The following is a 13,678-nucleotide window of genomic DNA, read 5'->3' on the forward strand; positions in this document are numbered from 1 at the left end:
AATTGATAACCTGATTGCCAAACATCGTGAAATCGAATTCATACTCTGCAGAGATTTAAACATCCACATCTACACCTCAGAAGGAGCACTCATAAATCGAAACAAATTATCCATTCAGGCCAGAAAATGGATGAAAGAAATAAATATCTGCAACCTTATGTTAATTGAGCATGCCATCGACGAGACCAAAAAACCTATTCCGACCTGGTCTAGAGGAAACACAACTGCCATAATTGACTTCATATTCCTAACAGCGGCAACTACCTACATCAATATTGAAAATACAAGCCCTGATCTCTGAAAAAAGTGACCACAACTGACTAGTAATACACAGCTGCGGCCTGAGCCGAACATTATGGACACAACCACAAATCCATCTTGAATTGACCAGCACAACAACCAAACTACGAATACCACAGAAAGCAATGTTTGCTCTGTCAAATGCCTTTCAAAACTCAGCCATGAATGACCCGGACAAGCTAAATTATCAATTGGATGCTCATTCCCTTCCAAAAAGAGTCCCGCCCAACAATATCGAAACAACACACATACCATGAAGAAACGGCAGCAAAAAAACAACTACGGAAAACACTTTGTCAACTATGAAAGACAAAAAACACAAAGAATGCTATGAAAGCAAGGAAAATAAAACAAATTACTCAAACTGGAGAAAATCACAACAAAAAATACTCCAGCAGCTTCATGCCGAAGATACCATGAAAACATACAAATCTCACAATATGAGAGAACTGTGGAATTTACTAAACAATAATTCTGAGACCCAAAATAAACTCACTGCCACTGTAATGCAAGAAAGATGGTTTCTTCACTTCTCTGACATTTAAAAAGCACGCCCTACTGATCCACCTGCCACAAACTCACAGGAAACAAAAAAATGGCAAGTAAGGCAGAATACGATGACATAATCCCGATGATCCAAAAACTAAACGCCTCAAGGGCTCCTGGCCCCGACGGAACCTCCAATGCGACCATCAAGCAAGACCCTCCAACCTGGGCAACAATCATGTGTAATCACCTTCATCTGATTAACACCTTATACCAGATTCTGAATTTATGGCGGACAGTGCCCATATACAAACAAGGTCCACGTGATGATCGAGCAAAGATCCGGCCCATCGCTCTCTTAGACCCTTTTGGAAAACTATTTGCTTCAATTCTACTCAAACAACTAACAAATTGGGCAACAAATGCAGGCAGATTCTCCGTCTTGCAAACAGGATTCATTCCAAACGTCGGAACGAATATCAATCTCCTCCTGACTAACTTAATTAAACATGAAGACATCAAAAACCATACCACAGTATTGGCCTACACATGGCCTTTGATGCCATATCAAGGCACAAACTATGGACAAAATTACAGGCATTGAAATGTCCATAAAACATCTTAGAACAAATCAAACTTCTTTACTCCGGAACATTGATCGCAGTTAGATTATCAAAAGCAGGTGCAACGACATCAGACGACAAATGGACTAAAACAAGGCTGCCCGCTTGCCGCAACCTTGTATAACCTATTCACGGCTGATATTGAGGAACATCTATTGAGCACTGCAACAAACCCTCCCAAGATCAATTCCATTCCGCTTCCAGTGATGCTCTACGCAGATGACATTATCCTCTTTGACAAGACTACAACAGGACTACAAACCAGCCTCGCTTGTTTAAGTGGATACATGAAAATAAACGAACTGTCCATCAACATCAACAAAACGAAGGTAATGTCACTTACCAAGATTCCATTCAAAAAGGAAAAACATCGAACACTCAGCCTCGATGGTACAACACTAGAAACTGTTGCCACCTTCAAATATCTCGGAATTCCAAAAAACCAGTCCAAGGCGGAAACCCAACGGCTCGACATTTTTACAGAAATCGCAAACTCTGTCCAGGCAAGGCTGTATACTCCATCGAAAATAGGGAAAATTCTCTTTCAAACCCATCGTAGACTACTACAGACACAAATTCATACCCATCATTACCTACGTAACAGAGGCAATGATCAATGCAGCAGCCGTAATCTGGACAAAGTACGAGGCAATATTTTGGCGCAAAATTCTATATCTTCCTCCGTCATACCCCATGCCGAGAATAAGACACGAGATGGCTACACAATCACTGGAGTCCATTGTACTCTGGAAGCAACTAGACCTATTTCGCAAAATCTTAACAGATCACAGAACTCCAGCTATACAAATCCTGAGGGCCCATACGGACACATTTAAAAATGCTGTTTTACAAGACTGGAAACTCAAACTTCTACAAGAAATGGTTAAAGACGACATCTCTGAGGAAGTCTTAAATCTCTGCCCGCAAAACGCCAAAATCAAATTGATGCGCAACGGTTGGCTAAAGACGATTCAACTCAAAAAAACCTATGTGACAGAATCTCGATTGCATCACAGACATCCGAGCAATCCATGAACTACCCAAATATTTGACTACCTTTCCTGATATCAACATCAGAACAATCTTCTTAAAAATACGATTAAACACCATACCAATAAGAGCCAACCTCGCCACTCGGAGATTGATACCTTCCACCGAACAGTACTGTCGCTTCTGTAAAGACACATCAGAAACTTTATACCATCTCGTCATGGAATGCACGCTACTCTCAAACCAAAGAGAACGATTCAGTGCTTTTTTTTCGATCTTTCATCCCGACAAATGGAACCTGAAGAAAGATGGACCATGCTATTGAATGGGTAAAATAACAAATACATCTATACAATTGCCCTGTTTCTCCGAAACATCCTTGAACTTCAGTCTCACTGAAAAAGCTAAACGCTTTCTACATCTTTTATGTTTACTGTACGACAAATGAAAAAGTTTATAAATAAACTACCTCATTTAAAAAAATAAAAAAAGACAGTGGGAGGACAAGACAAACGATCTTACTAGTCCTTGAGTCATTCAGATCATGCAAGTGCGATGGGTTTTTAACTGAAATTTTTTTTTCGAAAATACTCATTGTCATTTTTTATTTTGAGGGGGTGCCCCCAAACCCTCTCTCTCCTATTGATTGATTGATATTTTATTTCTATCGCGCTCGTACACAAGTGAACATGTTTCCCTACCACCCTAAGCCTATATTTTTTTCAATTAGTTTTTCCGGGAGAAAATTTGGTACAAAAACCATTGAAAAAGGACTGTTGATGTAACAATGTTGTACCTAATAACACATTGGGGCAGGATTGGGAATATAGATAGGGAGATGATAGCATATCATATATGTTATCTCTTAGTGACTAGGAACCGATGGCCAGGGGATGGAGGGTGGCGTGCCGGGATATGGCGGGATATCCCCACGAGTCAGAACAGGTAGATCTTCAGGCAGGATTTGACTAGTGGATGTTCATGATGTCAGGGGTATGGGTGCCCAATGACGCACGGCGAGGGGGAGGAGTTAAGAATGCACAGAGAGATGAAGGAGAGTCCTGGGGTAAATGTTATGGGGTCTAGTGCTGGAGAAAAGCGCGGGCCAAGCCCATGAATCTGTTTGAAGAGTAAGCGATTGTGCATTGGGGACCTGATGAAAGCGGGTTTTGCGGGTACTGTATATGCACATGTAGTAATAATGTGTCATTTATATAGTGCTTCTGCCAAAGTGCTTTACATGGAACACATTTGCATACAAAGTCAGCCAACCGAAGTTGGTACTCAATGATCGACCTCTGATGGATGAAAGGCTGAGTTGGCCTGGGCGGGATTTGAGCCTGCGACCTGCCCATCATACTCAGACCCCATCAGCAAGCACTCAACCCGCTGCCGAGCTATCTTACCGGTTATTGGTACTTGAGAAGTTTTGTTTAATGTGAGGTGCTTCACACTCTCAGCAACAAGGATAACCATTTTTTGGTAATGACATTGTGTTCTTGCAATTGTGCATAACTGTTTCTGGTCGTTTACTCTCTGAATTCACACGTTAAAGAACAAGTACTAAGGTGTTGGAGAGACTTGTGTGTTGCCAGTATAAGAGTTTTCTTCATCTTTTTGGATAGAACTCATCTTTGTATAAAAATGGTAACTCTTACCCTGTAGTTTGGGTTAAAAGACACGGCCATCGCGCACCTTGACTGGATACTCTTAATTGGGCGCGTGCTATGTCAGTGTGCTATGTTATGTTATGTTAATATGCCGTCACACTGCGCCAAATCACCGCCCTATTGGTATCAGGGGCCGCGGAGGGCATACGTGACCCCGCCCCATGGTTCTGCAGAAGGGACGAGGCGGCTATGCCCTAAAGTCTTGCGATGACGTTCGTCCTCTGTGCAGGGGTATGCGGGGCGCACATCATGGGCCGCGAGGTGCCCACGCATCAGCGCCCTCTATTAAGACCAGACGGCACCGCGGGCCGGTGCATTTGGCGACCTTTCAATGCGGTGTGAGTCACGCCTTCCAAAGGCATGCGCACACATTTCTCTGATCATTTGTGTGGAGCGCCGCCTGCCTGCGAGGGGGGCGGGGGGGGGGGGAGGTGGGGGTTATGTGATTCCCTCTAAGTAAGGATGCATCAGCTGGTGAATGCAAAGTGCAAGACGGGTCCTGCTCGACCTTCCAGAGAACACCGGCTGCTGTGGTCCTTGATTGCACTCCCTAGAAACACCGGGCGTGTTTCATGTGGGGGAAGAAAGAGGGCTGACGTGTTGGTACTCGGCGGCGGATCCCGGTTCCGCTCCAGAACGGCGACAATGGCAGAACCCTGATATTGCTAGTTTGGGGGTCGGGGATGCACCATGGCACTTCCTTTTTAGTGCATTATATTGGACACACATAATTGTTTCAAGCCCCCAGGCTTGAAGTGCCGAAAGGAGCGACAGACACCAGAGGGGTGTTCTTCCCCACATGCAACTTTAGGAATATCGTACACCCCAGAAATAAAAACGGGAAAGTCTGTAGGGGTTTATGTGACGGGGTGCTCAATACCCTTGCAACAAAATATATTTAGTTTCAACTTTTTATCAGAAAAAATATTTTTGTGCATGGTAATTGGGGCGCTCAGTCTAGAGGTGTTCCACGCACCCCGTCTCTGCAAGTTTGGTTACCTACAGCCAGGGCTGTCCGGCTCTGTGACGCATTTTGGCTTACTGCACAAAAACCCAGACTCATTTAAAAGTGGAAAAGGTCGCTTTAATGTGACAGGCCAAAGCTTACAATTAAACGCTTACCTGGCTCCATAGCCTTACAAACTAAAGACATATTTTAAACAACCAATTAAATAATTAAACATTCTCATTTTTTACCCAACAATTAAATAATTAAACAAAGCCATTTCCTCCCTAACTATCCCTTGGACCCTACCGTCTCCTTACCCCTTTTCCAGGCGTCCCGCTTTCTCCCCGGGGCCATGCCCCTCCAGGCTCAATACCTGTTCCCCCGTGGTGGCCCGCTTGTGCAAACAGCGCCACCCCACCCCATCCCTTCCCGTGTCATTCCCCCATTGTGCTTCCCTCCCCCCACATCAAAAGGGGCCATGCCCCCGGAGCCCAGGACCACTTCAATACCCCTCAGACTCCCCTCTACACCAATCTCACCCATCCTATGACCTGCAGCCAGTCTGACCTGCCACATCAGCAACAAAATTGCACCTTACAACTTCACTGATGCCCCGACCTGTCACACAAAACTACCCTATAATAGCTCCTTAACAGACCAGAAAACCCCGTAAGACCTTGACATGGGACGTAAAAAACCCCCGCCAAAACCAAGTACAATGGTCCCCCATCCCCCTTTCCTAAAACCAGACACCAGACCTAACCCAAAATGAAGGGGGTGGGAGGGCGGGACAATCACCAAGTCCAACTGTCGCCTGCCTCCCAAACCTTCCCTGGCCCCTTAAACACCCTGGGGAGGCGCTCTGCCCCCCACAGCCACTCGCTGGCCGTGTGCAGCACCAAAAATTCCCCACGGGAAACACTTTGCGTTCCCCCCGGGTCCTCCTTTTCGCTTACTGCACAAAAACCCAGACTCATTTAAAAGTGGAAAAGGTCGCTTTAATGTGACAGGCCAAAGCTTACAATTAAACGCTTACCTGGCTCCATAGCCTTACAAACTAAAGACATATTTTAAACAACCAATTAAATAATTAAACATTCTCATTTTTTACCCAACAATTAAATAATTAAATAAAGCCATTTCCTCCCTAACTATCCCTTGGACCCTACCGTCTCCTTACCCCTTTTCCAGGCGTCCCGCTTTCTCCCTGGGGCCATGCCCCTCCAGGCTCAATACCTGTTCCCCCGTGGTGGCCCGCTTGTGCAAACAGCACCACCCCATCCTTTCCCGTGTCATTCCCCCATTGTGCTTCCCTCCCCCCACATCAAAAGGGGCCATGCCCCCAGCACCAGAAAAACCCTCCCCCGAGGTGTTCTTTCTGCCCCACCTCCCCCCCACCAAATCTCCTACCTCCAACTCCTCAACCAATCTCCCAGCCAAGAGCTCAAGTCCGCCAGATGATTGTTCCCCAAACCGGAAAGTTTACCCATCCTCTCTAACTCTCATCAATCCTTTCTAACCATCTCCTTACGTTCCAAAACCTGTACTGACACCAATGTACAAAATTCTATCAACTCTCTGTTTATCCCCTTCCTTGCCCGCTCTATCGGCCCCTCATTTCTCGCTCCCCTCCCAACTCTCTATGGCAAACACTTAGTCCCCCCTACAGTTGCTTGAGGCCACACTTGTCGGACCCATGACAAAAACCCTTTTTATTTTCCTGAAAAGAGCCACACCCGTATCCCGTACCAGATCATTTTCCCCACCAAGACTAATTCCCCCCCAACTGGAGGCCCATAGTTTTCCCTCAACCCAGCCCACCTAGGAAACAACTGATTCCAGCCCAGCCCCTCAAACCCGGACCATCTTACCACCACATCTTTATAGTTGCAACCCAGTTGCCTGCCAACCACCCTTTCCTCAGCTTCTTTCCCCGCCCACTTAACCCTAGAATGTCCCAAAAACCAGATTTTTGACATCTGACCGTACCTCCTGGCAGCATCTGAAAAAGAAATTACAAAATCACTTGCAAATCAACAACACCCTAATAAACGCAACACTCCTGCTACCTATCTCCCTTACTCCCAGAGTCCCAACCTATTCACCTACTCCTCTGAATAGTCCAGCCTGCTACCTTCAGATGCTGCGCCCCTCCCAAGTGAATGAGTTCCAACCTCCTAACCCTTCCCACACCACTAGTAACACCTTCCTCCTTACCCTATCCTTTCTGGCCATCTCCTTAACCCTCTCCGGAAAACACCCAAGGTCCTCTCCTACCTGTCCCCCTATATTCCGCCCCTTTCACCTAACCTTTAAACAATACACCTAAACCCACTTGGCCCCCTCTTTATCCCCCCAAACTATTACCCTCCTGCTCACCCTTGCCCCCCACCTTCCATCACCTTATTAATTTTGCCCTGCGTTGCCCCCCCCTGCACCGGGGGCCCACGTGCTCCCCCGTCCATGCAGGCCCCTTACTTTATTACTCCTCTCGCCACTGCACCAGGGGCCAAACCTGCACCCCCGTCCATGCAGTCCCTTCCATATAACCATCTTCAAGCTCCTTGCGTCCTTTACCACCTGTTTCCCACCTGCACCAGGGGCCCTAGTGCACCCCCGTCCATGCAGGCCCCTTTTCTGCCTTACTCCTTTCCACCGCCGCACCAGGGGCCAAACCTGCGCCCCCGTCCATGCAGACCATTCCACATAAATTCCTCATCCAGCACCTTGCTTCATTGCTCCACTTTTTTTTAATTTTTTTTTTCCAGCTGCACCAGGGGCCCTAGTGCACCCCCGTCCATGGAGACCCATCTCATCACTTCCCGCTGCTGCACCAGAGGCGCTCCCGCACCTCCGTCCATGCAGCCTGAAGCTTACTCACCCTGTCGTGCGGCAAGCGTGAGGGCTTCGCCACCGTCAACCATGCCCTCCAACCGACGGCCACCACCCCTTAATAATTTCCACAGTTACACCCCCCTGCGGCCCTCCCCTACCTACAATTCTTCCCCCTCACCTCTCTCCTACCCCTTTTAAATCGCCCCCAAAACCTTTCATCAACCTTATGCCCCCCCTCCTTTTACGATAAACTTCGCCCGACCTACCAGCACACCCCAATTTACCTGGCATCCGGTCCTTCCCCCCCACCTCCTTGCCCCGCTCCTCGCCCTGACCCGCTGTCCCCTGCCTGAAAACAATCCGTACCCGGATGCCGACCCGCACACCTGCTGCACTCGTGTTTAAATTTGCACATCCACCTCGTGCAGCCTTCTTTATTGAATGCCGAACATGCTGTCGAGGGCTGTTCTCCGCCTCCTCCCCCCACCCCCTCATGGGCGGGGTGACCAAGAAAGGGCCGGTAAGGCACAGGCAGCCCACTTGCTGTGTGCAATGTCGGGGCAGGCCGCGTTGGAGCCATCCATTGCAGCCAAAGATCCATGTCTATCTCCCCCCAGACCGCCTGACTGTCCTCCGCCATTTTCGCTCTGAATTCCTCATCATAGCGTACCCAGGAAAAACCCCCAAAACTTGTGAATGCCTTCCTAATTACATCCATATATTTAAGCAGGGCCACGCAGCGCTCCGGGAATTTTTCACAATATACACTGGCATAAATGATAAATGCCGACGTCCAATTCTCAATAGTCACCGGGACCCTTGGGCGCAAAGCCAGTTCCCTCTCTTCTTCTTTAGACCCCTCCTTTGCTCTCACTTCCCTATGGAGCAACTTAAAAACATCTACAAATTCCCCTGCCTGAATCTTCTCCCTGGTCGCCGCCATCAAGTGCGCCCCCAACGGTTTTGTTATACCCATGTAAGGCAGTTTTTCCCCTTACCTTTCACTTCAACCCCCTTTTCTTTTCCCACTTGCACCTCGAGCACCAATGGCTCCACTACCTCGTCCGTTTGGACCTCCACTGAACAAATGCTCTTCTCATCCCCCAAGGCTCCAATGGCCTGTACACCAATCTCTTTCCTTACACCATGCAGTCCAAACCCTTCATTTCCCGTCCCCCTTCTCGTGTCCCCTCTCTGCCATGCAGATGACCATTCCCTTTCCCGCTCACCTCTTTCCACGCCGGCCGTCTGCGGTCTGGCGTCCACACCGATGCTCCTCATCTCCTTTCTTAGAGGGCTCCTACTGCGGGGACAAAACATGTCAGCACACTCACCAAACCAATAGTTCCCCCCCACCCACTGCCCCCCATGCACTCTGCACCTGCCTTTCCCGATCCCACCCCAAATTTCTTCTCTCCTCCCCCTTTTCCCTTACAGCCCTGTAAACTTCTACCTCCAACTGCCCCACATAATCCTCCAATCCAACTTCATCACCCCTTAAATACCATTGTGTATGCGAGCTCTTGTCCGAGTTGAGTTGATCTTCTTCATGCGAGCCCGGGGCGTCCGCCCCGCCACTCCTTTGACGTCTTCTCGGCAGGGCCGCGGAAACCCCTGCCTGGTCCTCTTCTCTCGGGCGAGGCATTCCGTCCTCCACCCTGGAATCCTCATTGCTAGGGGCCGTGCTGCACCCTCTAGGCTCTCCTTGCGCTGACCGTGGAGGGGCCGTTCTAAAACCCTCTACCTCCACCTGACCAGCAGGGGCTGCGCAGCACCCTCCGCCCTCACTCCTCCTACCCGGGGGGGCCGTTCTGCGCCCCACTCTAACCTCCTCAATGGATGGGGACCTCTCCCTCCTTCTCCCACATGCACACTTCCGCAGGTATTTGCCCCCTTTACTCCTCTGTCCAGTTGCCCCACTCTGCGCCCCATCACCCCCACTGACATGACTCTCCTGACCTGCCCCTCTTTGGACACTCCTGATATCCCCCACCTCCTCCTGGTCATTATTGACCCCAACCCTAACTGGTTCCCCACCCAAATGCATTTCTCCCCTGTATGCTCTCCTGTCAAATTCCCTCCTCAACTTCCTGCCCCTGGATTCCCATGCCTCCCCTCTACCCGCCGGAGGGGTGCAAGCCCCCACTGCCGCGAGAGCCCCATGCGCCGCTGCTCTACGCTGCGGCCTGCCCCCCCTACCTCCCCTTCTCCCGTAACCTCCACTACCGCCCCTTCAAGCTGGGCCTTAGATGCCCTGTTTATCATTTCTAGGGCCTCCCTCAGCACCCTGGCATCCACCAAGCCCTTCTTACTAGCTACCTGTCCCACCATAGTGCCCAGATAATATGACAGTGCACTGAATATGCCCTTTAATCCTTCACCTAGCCACTAAAACCCTCGAGCCAGCACCTACCCGTGGACAGCTACCCAGTGCAAAGGAAAGCCCAGAAAGGGGAACTGAGCTAAGAAAATAAAGTATCCCTGAATGTTAATTAAAAACCTAATTTCACTGAATAATACGACAAAGATACAATTGTATGTTTAATTTTGCTATTATTATTCTTATTATTTATTTATTTATTTATTTATTTATTTTTAAACCCTTTGAAATAACCTTTGCCCAAACAAATGTTTGAAAAATGCCCCAGAAAAGAAACAACCCCAAAACCAGGAGCCACAGCACAGCCTTGAAACACTTGTGTATAGGTGCGTTCCAACTGCCATATCATATCATATCATATCACTCTGGGCCACGAAAAACAGCCGTGCACACTGCCCCCTATGTGGCGCACAAGCATTACCTAACGGAGCACCTAAAACAAACGGTCCTTTTAAGGAAACCGCAATGCCCCTTTGCGGCGCTGAAGCAGTACTTCCCAGAGCACATAACAACCAACAGTCCCTTTAAGGAAGCCACTGCCCCCCTGCGGCCCGCTGCTGCTACCGTGCCCGAATGCACCCTCATAAGCAGGGAAAACGATGACGGGACCGCAGAGGGGGACCCCCCAAGGAAGCGGCCCAGCACACCACCCGCGAAAAAACCCCTAGCGACCCCACACAAAACACGCACCTCGCCTGGCCCAACCGCCTCCCTCCGAAAATGAAAGGAACCACTCCGCCCCGACAGAGAAAAACGCAGAAGCCGACACGAGCAAACCCCCCGGGCCACGCAGAGGCCCCAGAAAGCAGACAGCCAACGGCACCCGGACCCAGGTAAAATGGAGGTACCTTATAACACTTGTAACACTTCTGCCTGCCCAAAACTCTAAAGCTGCTCTACCCAGCTCCTCACCTCCACTCAAAAAACCCCTCACAGGCCTAAATCAGGGAAAGCTCGGGAGCAGGCGACAGGACAATCACCAAGACCAACTGTCGCCTGCCTCCCGAACCTTCCCTGGCCCCTTAAATACCCTGGGGAGGCGCTCTGCCCATCACGGCCACTCGCTGGCCGTGTGCAGCGCCAAAAATTTCCTGGGGGGAAACGCTTCTCTCTCTCGAATCTCTTTGCTCCCACGCTTACATCTTCCTCTCATCTCCTCTATCCCGTTGCGTCTTACTTCTCGCTCTCCTTCATGTGCACACAAAGAAGCACACAGCCTCTCTCACTCGCCCCTTCCTCTACACTCATCATTCCCCCCTTTCTACTCTCAACTTTCGAATCACTCACACACAGACACACAACCCAATTAGTACCACTCTCTCAGAACCCCCTTCCCTTCACTCCCTCTCTATGCTTTAACAGTCTCCTCCAACGCCTTCTCCATCTGCTGCACCCTCCTTTCTGGTCTCTGGGTTGACATTCTCTGCTCCTGACCTCATCCAAACACCTTTCACCCCCTCCTGAAACTGCAGGCTTTTTATAGGCCAGCGCGTCCTGCTCAGGGGGTCCCCTTCGGTCCCACTGGCTCTCTCTGCCAGCACCCCCCCCCCCCCGCCTGTCTCTAGATTTGCCACTCCCCCGGGAGCTGGGAATTCCCTTGGAAGTCTTTAGGGAGCCTTCTAACCAGGAGGGAAGGAGTTATCCCATGGCTTAGCTAGGGGTGTTTACATTCATGGAGTGTGGCATCACCTGTCAGTGGTGCATGCTATGTAGAGCCTGCGCATACATGCCACGGAGATTCCACCAACACTGCGCATGGTGAGGGTGATGTGTGATAGGCTGCCAAGGTCAATGTCCTTCTGTCCTACATCAGTCCGTACTGACCTGGGGGGGAAGGGGCTGGCCTCTTCCTAGATCCTGGAGCTGCAAAAATGCTAGCCGTGGAATTTACACCACTTCCTGTCATGCTCAGCAAGGCCCCACTTGGTGGCCTGGCATACCCAGACCAAGCCGGTGGAGGACACATCACTATCCCTCAGGTGTACCCATATCTTCACAGCACACCTTGGCTGGGCGTCTTAGGCACTCCCTTAGGGGTGAGTGCTGAAGGTGGGGTGGAGCAGTTATGGGGTATACGGAAGACTGCCTGGTGTCGCTCCATTGAAGGGTTAGAGCGTCCTTTGTACTGGTTGCGGTCGTATTTTCAGTATGATATACTACACAGGCATTGCTGGCTGCCTCGTTCCCCCTGGAGACCATGCAAATGTCAACTAGGGCGTGATATCAGTCCCAGTAACATAACATGAACCCCGTGCCCATGACGGTCGGTAAGGACCATGAAAGCAGAGGGCGCGGGGAAGTAAGCGCTGAGGGCGCGGGGAAGTAAGCACTGAGGGCGCGGGGAAGTAAGCGCAGAGGGCGCGGGGAAGTAAGCGCTGAGGGCGCGGGGAAGTAAGCGCTGAGGGCGCGGGGAAGATGCGCAGAGGGCGCGGGGAAGTAAGCACTGAGGGCGTGGGGAAGTAAGCGCTGAAGGCGCGGGGAAGTAAGCGCTGAGGGCGCGGGGAAGATGCGCAGAGGGCGCGGGGAAGTAAGCACTGAGGGCGCGGGGAAGTAAGCGCTGAGGGCGCAGGGAAGTAAGCGCTGAGGGCGCGGGGAAGTAAGCGCTGAGGGCGCGGGGAAGATGCGCAGAGGGCGCGGGGAAGTAAGCACTGAGGGCGCGGGGAAGTAAGCGCTGAGGGCGCGGGGAAGTAAGCGCTGAGGGCGCGGGGAAGTAAGCGCTGAGGGCGCGGGGAAGATGCGTAGAGGGCGCGGGGAAGTAAGCGCTGAGGGCGCGGGGAAGTAAGCACTGAGGGCGCGGGGAAGTAATCACTGAGGGCGCGGGGAAGTAAGCGCTGAGGGCGCGGGGAAGTAAGCGCTGAGGGCGCGGGGAGGTAAGCACTGAGGGCACAGGGAAGTAAGCGCTGAGGGCGCAGGGAAGTAAGCACTGAGGGCGCGGGGAAGATGCGCATAAGAGAGTGGTTAAAACCATGGCATGTCACATTGAGGGGAAAATAAAAAAGTACATGTGGCGTAAATAATTCATAGGGATTTTTTCATTATTGAATTCCAGAGAAGGGGGTATGATTTATGCAGAAAAGTGAAGAAGGAAGAGGAGAAGGGGTAAAGGGGGCTAGCCCCAGTTGAGCAAACCTTTGGGAGCTGGCTGTCAGCTTTTCACATTTTAGCTACTGTAACAATGGAGAGGTACCGGGACGAAGGGACAGGCTAGAGGCTTAGAAGAGAGGGTGTTAAAAGTGCATAAAACATTTGGGGCGGGGGGGGATGCATGGCAGGAACATGACAGAGAGTTTCGAATGCAGATGGACAGCCACCCAGACTGAGCGCCAGAAACGCTGGCCACGGGAGCGCAAGAAACGCTGGCCACGGGAGCGCAAGAAACACTGGCCACGGGAGCACCAGAAACGCTGGCCACGGGAGCGCAAGCTGGGAAAGGAAACTGGCAGTA

The sequence above is a fragment of the Ambystoma mexicanum genome, chromosome 3p (assembly GCF_040938575.1).
Source record: "Ambystoma mexicanum isolate Mex_15411 chromosome 3p, UKY_AmexF1_1, whole genome shotgun sequence".
Classification (NCBI taxonomy): Eukaryota; Metazoa; Chordata; class Amphibia; order Caudata; family Ambystomatidae; genus Ambystoma; species Ambystoma mexicanum.